Below are 12,895 nucleotides of genomic sequence, written 5' to 3' on the forward strand. Positions count from 1 at the left end.
GGTGCAGTGTGCGTCCTTAGTTAGTTTCTTCTTTCATTGGTTGCTTGCATTAGAAACATCTCTTATGTGCAACAACAACTCCTTCTTCTTAATGACTATTTTATCTTTAGGTTGGCGTAGTCGTTACATAACTTCTCTCAACAGATTGATTGATAATAGGAAGCTTGGATCCATGATCTTGATTGCTTCGTTATGTTATTTTTCAACTCTAATCCGCCTAAAGTCTTCTTCAACTTGTTCTAAACTAAGCTTCTTCTGAAAGTTCTCTCAATGAATCTTCATATTAGCATGGGCAACTTTCTTTGGTGGGAGCGAGTTCTAGACTTCAGGATGAATCTTTGTAGTTGAAGTCTACGACTAGGTTTGTCCAACAACTTGAAAGCTAAGTGGAGATTGTTCATCATTAAGCATATGCACATAATTGGATTTTAGCATTTACTTCTTTAGAGCCTTTTTGTTGAATTATATCTTCCATTTGATTTCTAACTCTGAAGGTCTTCATTAAGATTCTTTCAACATGACCTTGTAGATTTCCTTCATTAAGCGGCCTGTCTGGATCCAAGAATAGTCTAGAACCTCAGATGTGGCATGGAAAAAAACACTTTATCAGCAAGGGCAATTGATCCCCACTGTCCAGCAAGGCGATGCAAAAGATGTGTACTTCTATAGTCCAACGACCCCCACATCATGTGCTAAGTCCATCAAGGAATGTTATCGCTATACGACGGTTGTAGACATGCGACATGCTACTATAAATAAGGCTTGACACTATTCTCGAGGTACACTTAATTTACCCTAAGGTCACCCTGCCCAAATTAATCATCATTGGGATGTCAGATTGCCTTGGAAATTATTCCCCATGTACCACAAACTCTACGACGGAGGACAAGATATGACCATTAACTCAATGTGAGAGAGGACAACGAGTGGACCACCCAACTCTACGACGGTGTTAAGCTGAGACGACATCAACACTAGCCTTTCATTGTTTGGGCCAGTATCTTTGATATCAATCCAAACTCCAAACCGTATATGGCAGAGCCAACATGATTTAAGAAAAAGATATAAAAGTAAAAAAGATTTAATGAAGTTAAAAAGGTATAAATATATGATTAAATAAGAAAACAATAATTTTGGGGTTGCAAAAAATAAATCTCAAAATTGAACTGAAAATAATTAATTTGATTCAAATTTAATGCTATTATGTTACTTGCTGCAATTTGGGGACTCTGGCGATAGAGGAATGAGATGGTCTTGGAGGAGAAGACATGGATTGTCGAGTACATTGGTGAGTGGATCAGACAAGAGGCGCGTGACTATACTGCTTGGCTTGGAAAGCAAGGACTGTGTGAGAGGACAATGCTTGATCCTGTGCGGTGGAAGCTTCCCCTAGATGGTTATATTTTGCTGATGGTGGATGGGGCGTTTAAAAGTGTGTAGAGCTACCTGTATGAGGATGGGAAGGGTGTTGCGTGACTCTTCTAGTTCGTGGTTAGGTGGGTTCTTTGCTGTTGCTAGTGGCGGGGATCCTTTTTTTTGCGGAGCTACAGGCTCTAAGGATTGGGCTTCCACTGCTCTGGGATATGGGGTACAAGAGGGTGCGCAGTGTGGTTCTGATTGTTTGGAGTTAGTTAAACCCCTTTAGAAGGATGTGTTCAGGTTTCATGTGTATGCTCCTGCCCTTATGGATCTACATCTTCTTCTCTCGCAAGACTGGGATGTGCGTATCACCATATGGGTCTGGAGGCCAATGGTCCTGCGGATTGCTTGCAGACATGGGTGACAGTTTGCAATTATGTGTTACCTTTCTGGACTCTCCTCCGGATAATGTGTTGCTCTTATTGGCTTGAGTTGTCTTAGCGTTGTAGTGTCGTTGTTATTTTTCCAATGCAAAAAAAAAATGTATATATATAGTAACTAAATAAATACAAATCAATTAAAATTGATTTAGTTTTACTTGTTGGATTGATCCTAAGTCCTAACCCATGATCTCCTACCCGGCACCATATGTGGTGAAACATAAAATAATAGCCATTGAATATGTCTTGTGCTGGGGATCCATGCCTGAATTAATTTGCTAGAACTTTTGTTAGTTTCGACAATATATAGTGCAAAAATAATGGCGAAGTCAAAGTCTTATTTGTCAGCTTGGCGTTATTAATATTATAAGCATTATAGAACGACTACAAATGACCTTGCATGTGGCCAACACAAATTTATACACAGCCCATAATATTATCAATCTTGGCCTTTGGGTTAATTTTGGGCTCGACTTGGATATAAACTGATTTTTGTTGGTGGCGGTGTCGGGTTCAGAGTGGGTGGTGGAAGTGAAGTCTTCAACACCGGAAGATGGTGGTGGAGGAGGTAAAGCTGCTAGGGATTATGTTTAGGTAACGGAGATGAAGGGGAAGAGAAGATATCATGTATGATTCAGGTGAGTTTTTTTTTAAAAAATAATTAAAAAATTAAATAAAATTAATTTGAGTAACATATATTTTATTAAAAAATATTAACATGACACTTATGTGTAATGTAGCCAACAATTTCTGTTAACAATCACATAAAACTCTGACGAATGGACTAAATTTTTACAAATTAAAATTCAAAAATAAATCTTTTAAATATTAGAGAGTCAAGTTACATAATTACAATACATAAAAGATCGAATGCAATTAAACCTTTTTTTTTGAAATGAATTAAACCTATTAATTTACTACACCAACATTCTTCGGTCACCAGACAAACATTACATCAAAGTTTATAATAATATCTTTGTCTTCTTTCTTTACCATTTAACATATCCGATATGCAGATTGTCATGATTTAACTTCTGATGCAAGTATGTTATTCCATGACCACTTATATTTAAAAGGAGCAAGTATGTTGGGAAAAAGTTTCATTCACCCTCCATTTTGTATCATTTTTTTTCTTAAATGAAGTCTTTACCTTTAAATAAAAAATTTGAACTAAATTTTATGGAAAGTTTATTTTTCCAAATAATTTAATATTAAGTCACTTACTTTTTTTTATAAGCATTTGAGTTCATTATTACTAATTAGAATCAATTAATATAAATTTCATACAAATTAAAATTCAAAAATAAATCTTTTAAATATTAGAGAGTCAAATTACATAATTACAATACATAAAAGATCGAATGCAATTAAACCTTTTTTTTTTAAATGAATTAAGCCTATTAATTTACTACACCAACATTCTTCAGTCACCAGATAAACATTACATCAAAGTTTATAATAATATCTTGGTCTTCTTTTTTGAACGTATCTTGGTCTTCTTTCTTTACCATTTAACCTTCTTTCTTTACCATTTAAAAAAAACATTCTTTTTTTTTTAAAAAAAAAACCCTTCTTTCTTTACCATTTAACATATATGGTATGCACATGTCAAGATTTAACTTCTGATGCAAGTATGTTATTCCATGACCACTTATATTTAAAAGGAGCAAGTATGTTGGGAAAAAGTTTCATTCACCCTCCATTTTGTATCATTTTTTTTCTTAAATGAAGTCTTTACCTTTAAATAAAAACTAGGATTAAGACTCGTGCGATGCACGGGCCCTTAATATGTAATTTTATCTGGTTTTATAACTACTTGAATTTTATATGAGGAACCGACTAAGTATACATTGTTAAATGTCTAAAATAAAGAGCTATACCAGAATAAGAATAATGCCAAAAATGATATTAAAATATGCATCAAATAGAAATAGATGCAAAAACATAAGGGGTGTGATAACTGAACGTTTAAAGAACTGCAGCTGATCTGTCAGATGAAAGTGTTTGGCTCTGTAAAATTGATACCATCCAACGACAATCATGCATTGACATACCCTCTTGCAATCCCAAATCAAATGTCATTCTTGTGTAAGGCCATTTGTTAAGATAATGTCAATTGAAGGAGGCCGGTGAGATAGATGTTCACTCACAACGGAGATAGATGTTTTAGAACTTGTTCTACTTCTACACTCGGGTAGCTATTCTAAATATTTTTCAACAGACTATAGGAAACCCAGAAATTCAAAGGTGACTTATCAAAAGACAATACATAGACCAAACCATCAAGTCAAGATAGACCAATCATCAAGTTTAAATTCAAACACTTAATATTATGGCAGAGATGCATCATATGCATCATACCGGGAGGCACTTGTGGACCTTTGAAGCCTCATACCTGAAGGGAAAAATAAACAAACAATCTCAGAAATGGGAAACAAAAGCTCTATTAATTAAATTCAATTATTTGCTCTTAAAACTCATTATATGTACCCAAAAAAATATAAACTTCTTGTTCTGGCATAAGGTAGTTGTTATTCAGGATGTAAATGACTAAAGTAACATGAAAATCTTTGTCACTTGTGAGAGATGACATGATCATCTTATTGCTATACGACATACCAGAATACCTGAGACCAACACATAATAAACAAACATATGGCAGAAACATATTGATTCCATAATTCAATGGAGAAGTGAGTGAATGAAATTAGAACCACCCCTTACCCCTTCAAAAGTCAACCAATAAGTGACATCTCATCAGTTTAGGTATTTTAAACTATCTGTATTAAGAAATTACTTCAGTAAGTCATTTAATTACTGCAATAGTGAAGGCATTCCCACTTAACCTGCTTAAAGCAATGCAATGTTTATCTAAAAAGGTTCTGTACTGGTTGGACTTTAGTGGAATTTGCATTATAGTATCTGCACTAAATAGAAACTGTTTCTTATGAGCAAATAAGGAGAAAACATGAGTTGAAGTGTTTTTGACTTAAAACACAAAAGAAACTAATAGATACCAACACAATAAATAGAGAAAAAGAAAAACCTGGAACAATCAATAAAGAACAACTGATATCTTTATTTTGCATAACACAAATGCATATTGAAAGTAATGAAAAAATGAAAAGATAAAGGAAATAAAGAATTACCCTTGCAGTGCTCTAATTTTCTGTAGGCTCTCTCTGATGGAGTAGGGATTGTTCTTTCACCTTTCATAGCTTCTTTAATCTTATAAGTTGATTGGATATGGAAGCTTCATTCGTATTTAGTTCACTGTCAGAAAATTTACTAATAGTCAGCATTATAAATGGAACAATTTATAATAAAAGCAACAGAATGACACCAGCATTAAACATATTGGATAGTATTAGATGACATATAGACATGCCTACATGAAAGCACATTCAAAAGAATAAGAGTGTAACACCCCGATTTCGGTGGCGTCACTTTAGTAACTAAAATAAACTTAATGCGGAAAAAAAACGTGAATATATTTTTTTTTTAATAACTAAGACAAGACTGAATTAAATAAAACCCAAATGCGAAAAGTAATAAAACTAATATACAATATATAAACAGCCCCCGCTGTAAGTAGCAACCTCGTCACGAGTAACCTCCAGTGACGGAAAGAAAACTGTAACGCCCGTAGGCAATATGTACAAACCAAATAAAAAGGTGAAGTGTCCGCAACACCATCCCTCAAAACTGAGAATAAGTCAGCCCAGATGGCCTAAAACAAGACCTCCTAAGTCCAACCAACTCTCTGTGATTCCCGTAAAGAAACCACACAAAAAGCTATAGGTGGGAAACTACCATGTTCCCAAAGGAACAAATGATGTTCAGAGCTAGGACTCTACTCCTACACTAATCTCATCTCGAGGAGCTCACACTAACACTCAATCCTACATGCTAGCATGATCGTCGTCCGAATTCGAAATCCAGAACGACCTAGTCTACATACACCATCCGTCCTCCTCTCGCAACCGCGATACGCTCCAGTTCCCGCATCTCAACCCTAGTTCCTCCCGAAGGATGAACCATCATGAATCAGCCCGCCAAAGACATCTGACAAAGGGCGTTTGTTCGCCAAAGCACACACAGAAGACGCGAGGGTCAACTCCAAAGAATTATATAAATAATACCACCAATAGATACCATTAAAAGATTAGCCACTTAGGCTTATAACTAGGGATAACATCCTAGGGTTGCATTATTCCACAAAGAATATAACGACAGTAAAACACAGTTAACATGCCTCAAGTAGAACTAACAAGTATCAACACACTCATCAACTAAGTCAGTATGCATGTCGCATGAAATGATATGCAGGTTAACCCAGTCAACCAATATGCAATCCGGAACGTGATGGACATCAAACAGATCAGCCCTAACACCAGCCACGGTGGGACCATTTCGGCCCGCGTGCCTCTTACACCACAAGGTAGTCAGATCAACTACTAAGAGTCACCTAACAGCGCTCTTACGCGGAAATCCGGGTCTTATGACCATTTTGGAATCCACCGAGGTCCGGTAATCACGCCGTGTATTAACCTCCTATGTGTGCATGAATGCAATGTGATTAGCCAAACAACGTCTCCGACCTCACTCGACACGTCGCCACGTGTTCTAGGTAAATTAATGTCTCTAAAAGCTTACCCTAAGGTAAAAGTCGATTCTGCGACAAAATACAATAATCATAAAATGAGTGCAACCACTCACGATAACTCTTCGAGTCATCAATGCTCTCACGAAGTCTCACGCTTCAGTGGAGTCTCACACATTCACAAAGTCTCACGCTTCAGTGAAGTTTTATGCTTTCACAAGGTCTCACGCCTCAGTGAATTTACACACTTGCACGAAGTCTCACGCTTCAGTGAAGTTTCATGCTCATCACAAGGTCTCACGCCTCAGTGAAGCTCCATGCTGTTCACGAGGTCTCACGCCTCAGTGAAGATCCATGCTTTCCACAAGGTCTCACGCCTCAGTGGAGTATCCCGCATTCACAAGGTCTCACGCCTCAGTGAAGCTTCTCGGCTCATCCCTTAGATGGCTAAACCAACTGCTCCCAGAGCACAGGAGTATCAACATACTCACAACTTCTTAACATTCTCATCACTTGGGATCCGACGACACTTCTCGCTTTCCACAACTAAGATTTGCATCCAAAGCTTCCTTTCGAGGTTAACGCCATTACTTAAAGATTTAGAGGTTGTTTAATGTCTTATGAGTTTTCTTTTCAAAATAATATCCTTTTAGTCTTATCGCAAATCCTATAAGTTCTCGAGATCTCCAAATCCCCAAATGACTCCAGAGAATGTCTCGATCCATAAACATCATAACAAGGCCCGAATCTCATTCGTCCTATCAAGCTTCCTCCAAAACTCTCAAAATAAAATCGGCATGACCTGCCCGCTATCCTCACCATTCAGAATCTCAGATTCCAGTGCAAAGCATATTTAAATCATCACAATCAACAACATGTCATATATCAATAAATCTCATTATAAACACTTAGCACTTAGCATATAAAGCATGCACCACACATCCTAGATTACCCACATAGCACATAGCATGTAAGTCAATCTCAAAAACATTCAGTAGATGAATCATCTACATTGTCAGCCGAAGCCTCAGAAAACATTTTCCAATCACACACATTCCAGTGCATAAACAGTAAACAATGTCGAAAACATCGACCCTAAGCATTAACTAGAGATTCAGTGAGAAGCCCTCACCTGCAGATTCTCCAGGACGATCTCCTAACACTTGTTCACAATCAAAGGCTTGCTCCTCTGGGAATTCCTCAAAATCACCTTTAGAGCAAAACCACAGAAATACTATCAGAATCTATCGGAAATTCAGCAAACAATAGACACTAGGGTTACTCGAAGTAGTACATACTCCGAGGTACGATAATCTAGCGCGAAAGGACAAGTTTTCGAAAAAGGAATTTTCCTCCTCCTCCCCTATAGGGCTCGGCCACTTTTCACAATTATGGGGCTCGATTTTTCTTCGATCAAACTTGGTTCCTATGCTATCATTAGCCGTAACTAAGGGTATTCTGAACTCGGAAAAAATTATCGGATCAAAAACTATCGCAGGGGTATTTTGGTCATGATTTTTAACTTAGGATTTTCAAAACTGAAATCCCAAAAATAAAATTTGACAGGGACGTCACCAACGACGTTTATGACAACTAATCCTACTAGCACTAAGCTAAGGCGATAGTTTTCAGCCTAAAGGTTGAAGCTTTACTTCAAAAACTCCAAAAATGGGTATTTTAGGCTCAAATTGATTCCGGCGGAATTCCGGCGACATAACGGAAAATCTAACCCGGCAGAAGTGATCTTGGACGCATAAGGAAGAGGTTTAGAATCAGAAATGAAATTTTCAGGATAGTTTTGCAAAAACCCATAAACTATCAGCTCAGAAAACTCTACAGAAAAGCTATGGAAAAAGCGATCGGAGGTAAGGATTAGCGACTATACCTCGAAGCCTTGAAGTAGCAACTGATTGATCGACGATCAAGCAAACGATGAAGAAAAACTCTTCTTCCTTCTTCCTTGTTCTTGGCCGCGGTTTTGGGAGAGAAAATGGAGGAAAATTTGTGTTTTTCTTCCTTTCTTTGCTATATATAAAGGTTGGAAATTCGCGGGAAAATGAAAGTTTCGCGAATCTGATTTTTCCGGCGTCGTTCTCCATGAATTAATAGATATGTTTTGGCAAAAGAATTCCAAAACTATAAAGATGTCTCCTTGTATTTTTGGCAACTAAAGCATAGTCGGTATAAAACTATTTTACCCGATAAGTTGCTTTTTGCATCGAATGTCGGAATAGAAAACTTCCTTCTGAAGAAAGATTGAAATCATCAAGAGAAATGGGTGTACGCGTGTAGAATATTCATTTGAAGCTCTGAATAGATAAAATCCCCATAGTCGGGTGATTCTAGGGTTTTGAAATACCAGGGATTCGGTTTCGGCAAACTTCCGATGATTGGAATCGGACGTTCGTAGATCCTAGAGTTTCGCCTCGAAACGATTGAAATATATGGAAAAAGAGAAGTTCTAACATTTCTCTGAAGATTTTTGGAATTAACTTCCATCGTGCCTAAAAGTGAAAATTAGCTATATACTAGGGTTTCTGACCTAGGTTAAGCGTATAACGATCGTGCTATAACTTTTATCGATCATAATGCAATCCTTGAACTTTTCCTGAACTTTCTCCTTCATAAATATATTTCATTTAATGAACTTTTGTTCAGGTTTCCCTTCACATTACATCAACCCTAATCGTGAATAAGAAATTTATTCACTTAGCATAAGCTTAAAAACTTGGGCCTTACAAAGAGTGATGAAGCAAAAAACATATCTCAACGCATTCTCAGTTAATAAGGCAGTAGGTTTGCAATAGTTAGAAGTATGAATCTTCAGTTGCTTTAAATAGCTTGATGAGAGGAGTACCCCAATGACAGTTCCCTCATAATTCAGAACAGATGGAATATTGGCATCTTCAGAATCAGTATATATCTGGAATTAAATGAATCAAGATTCAGAGTTTAATAACATAAAAAGGTCACAACTCACAAGTAATCAAATTGCAAGTATACCAAAGGAGCATGAGCAGGCATTGCACTAAACTATTTAAGCTCTTCAAGTTCTCAGAAACAGTAATAATTATTCAAACTATATTTTTTCACACACTTATCAGGTATGAAAAAAACTGAATTTCATTAACTTATTTGAAAAACTTCTAGGATCATGAAAAAAAAAAAGTCATAGCACAGATAAAGAACACATATGCTTCAGCTTATGAAGTGAAAAAGTTATAGAAAGTTTCATTTCAGTAATTACAATATGAAAATAAATAACAGAAACAGACCAAAATCTTCAGAATCAACATGAAGGGCTCAACCTCAAGTTCATACAACAATGTGTTAATCATCCACTAAAAGAGTGACAATGTGTTAAAGCATTTTTCTAGACCCAAGTTGAGTTAGACTTATACCCCAATGCTCTCTTCCCAAGCATTTGAATCACCCACTTGATCATCACTGCATTAACATACCAAAATACAAATAGCAAATTAAGGTAATATGGTACTTTTTATCTCTTTGAAAGAGAGAAAAGAAGAATGGGATAGAGCACTGGATGAAGAACCAAGGAGAAACTCAAAACATGAGAAAGCAAAACTGCTAATGGAACTGAATGAAGAACCCAAGGATGAGAAACCACACAGTCAAAGGGGCAATTTATAAGCACATACCTGCATAAGGATGAAGATACCAGAAAAAGCAAATAACCATAGGGAATCGAGCAAGATCTTGAAGCTTATCAAACAACTGGAAAGCACCTTCAGTAGCTGGAATTTTTTTAATCTAGTAGTAGATCAAACAGCCTGTAAAGCAGATGTTAAAGCTTGCGTTCCAGTTTAGGGTATAGCTCCTAGAGCACCCAAACCAGATTGATGGTTAGGATGGAGCTTCTCCGTGCAGCTTTACCCCAGAAAATGGATATGAAAAGGATGATTCGTAAATGAAACTCGTGCTTGTACATGGGTTAGAATATTCATATTTATTCAACATTCAAGCACTAACTACATGGAGATACATACTATAAATAATAAGTACAGAAGTTCCCAGTCCCAATCAAGATATCCCATATATTTTGATTAACTTGTAACTAAGGGATACTCAGAAGAAAGGTACAGCAATTTTCAGTCCCTATAAATCAAAAAATTGCTACACTTTAAACTACTAATACAAGGAATGATGTCAAGCTAATGCATCAAAGTTCAATACATAGATAATTGAAATAAACTAATAAATTTGTGATTGGTATACAGAAAATAAACAGGTTCAAACATTAGACGAAGAAAGGGGTGACTATAACATATTAAAACAAAGGACTAAGATCAGATGATGGACAAAAGGACAGCAATATAAAAGAAGTACACAAACAGAAGTTACTGGAGATTCAATTCAGAATTTTGTGCAAGAAAAGATAACACCGGATTGAAGTAAAAGGATGAAAACAGGGCACCTAAACAAATCATCACAGTAATAGACCAATTGAATAAATCACAGCAAGGAGATATCATACCAGCTTGCAATTGAAATTTGGAATAAGAATATCTACAACGAAATTCTAGAGTTAGAACAATCCAGAAGCTGTGGACACAGAGGTTTAGGGTTCTTGTTTCCTGCAAACGCGAAGAAGAGAAACGGTGAAGCCATAAAAGGAATATAAAGTGGGGTAAAATTAAAATAATTTAAAGCCATAAGTAACAACAACCAACAATTATCTAGACGAAAGAGGAGATAAGCAAAGAAAAATTGCTCTGTGCAAGAACACCAAAATGAACACAAGCTAGCACTGAACAAATCAACAAATTAACCCTCAATAGATCAACAAAACTGGTTGAAAGAAACACTATAACCAAAAACAGATACAGAGATGAAAGAACAGAAGCAAGCACACGAAAAGAAAATAAACTTGGTGGATGGTGAATTTATAGGAGAAAATTATTGCTTACAGGATAGTAGGAGTCTGCCTTCAAAATAAGTTGAATTGAACTTAAAATTGGAGTCCGAATCCATCTGTAAAGCAAACTAAACAGCTGTTAATGGCAGCATGAGGGAAGATGACAAGAGCCTTGGGGAGTATCAACCAACGCAATTGCTGATTGCATATACAGACCAAACCCTTTCTTCACGAATCCTTGCTAGCATCTGTCGGAAAAAACGTCACAATCTACCTGGCCAGAGAAGGAATCCATAGGCCAGCAATCGAGGAGAATATGCAATTGTGGAGGAAGAAAGCCAAAGCCAGCGGCGGCGTGATGACGGAAGTATTGCCAATGTGTAAGCACAAAACCTTTGATGATGCCAAGGAAACGACGTCACACCTATGCCATCTGTAGGAAACCATGATGCCAGTGACGCAACAATCTGAGCGAAGCTATGAGAGTAGGATGAGGAAAATGAACAGCAGCAGTGGGAACTGGGAAGCAATAGCAAAGCCAAAAGGACGACGTCAAGCTCAGGCTGATGATATGTGAGGGTTTGGGCCAAATATTGATTCAGGTCCAAGCCCAATCTATGTAAAAGTAAAGATTAGTTACTCCAAAAAAAAATTGTCCCATGAACAGTAACCGGGATTTTGTAATTAAGGGTAGAAGATTTTGAACTAAATTTTATGGAAAGTTTATTTTTCCAAATAATTTAATATTAAGTCACTTACTTTTTTTATAAGCATTTGAGTTCATTATTAATTAGAATCAATTAATATAAATTTCTTATAACTTAAAAATAATTTTGTAAATACTAACCTAAAAAGCTAAAATACAATAAAGTTTAGAAGGGAGGACAAATATACTAAGAAAAGCTGCTGCTGCTGAAAAAAAAAATGAAAAAGTAAGAAAACAAAAAAATAGAATCCTTGTTGCATATTTGTAGAAGATAAGAGAGCCAACCAAAAAGGACATAAATCCGACGCAATCTTGACGGCTATGAGTGATCACCGTCCTAAATAAGATTAAATTCAGAAAATTTGACAATGATTCTGATAAATAATCTATGCTTTCAATAGGAAAGTGATCAAGTGGGTAAATATTTCTCAATGAACAACTACAACCACTATCAATCTTGTCGTCTTCATAAAATCATAACATGATAAACTTGAAAAAGACCTTCCTTAATATGCAATTCATTACCTTGCAATTTGCAACTCATTATTTTATTTTTATTTTTCTATCATCGACAATTCTATTCGAGTTGAGAATATCCACCGATGATGAAACTAACTCTTCCAATAGTGATTTTTTCATTCACAAAACTCAATCTGTGACATTGCTTAAGGGAAATTAAGAATGTACCGCTTGAACCAACCAGTTATTAGTTGTAACTGATTTTTTGTTTCCTTTTTAAATCCAAAAAATTGAGATAAGTATCAAAGTATCCTTTCTCCTACTTTCTCTGCCCTTTATATCCACAGTTCTCTTTCTTTTTCTAAAATGTTTCTTTACTGACTAGAAACCACACAGAACCTCATGTTCATGACGTGGCCTTCTCTAATTGGTGCAACTTTACCCGCTAAAAG

The 12,895-nt window shown here is 36.2% G+C and overlaps 1 long non-coding RNA gene across 5 annotated transcripts; it reads right to left on the minus strand.

Moving 5' to 3' along the window:
* Positions 1-3,684: 3,684 nt before the first annotated feature.
* LOC130722280 (uncharacterized) lies at positions 3,685-11,835 on the minus strand. Of its 5 annotated transcripts, none has more exons than XR_009013854.1 (7): positions 11,331-11,835; positions 10,062-10,997; positions 9,804-9,849; positions 9,260-9,325; positions 7,535-7,612; positions 4,949-5,072; positions 3,685-4,194 (listed from the first exon to the last, which is right to left on the minus strand). It is a non-coding gene; the product is annotated as an uncharacterized LOC130722280 (long non-coding RNA). The 5 variants fall into 5 exon arrangements; XR_009013852.1 differs by lacking the exon at positions 7,535-7,612 and having other exon boundaries at positions 9,142-9,325; positions 11,331-11,394; positions 11,553-11,834; XR_009013851.1 differs by lacking the exon at positions 7,535-7,612 and having other exon boundaries at positions 9,142-9,325; positions 10,062-10,193; positions 10,898-10,997; positions 11,331-11,829.
* Positions 11,836-12,895: the final 1,060 nt, after the last annotated feature.

This window comes from Lotus japonicus, chromosome 6 (assembly GCF_012489685.1).
Source record: "Lotus japonicus ecotype B-129 chromosome 6, LjGifu_v1.2".
Classification (NCBI taxonomy): domain Eukaryota; kingdom Viridiplantae; phylum Streptophyta; class Magnoliopsida; order Fabales; family Fabaceae; genus Lotus; species Lotus japonicus.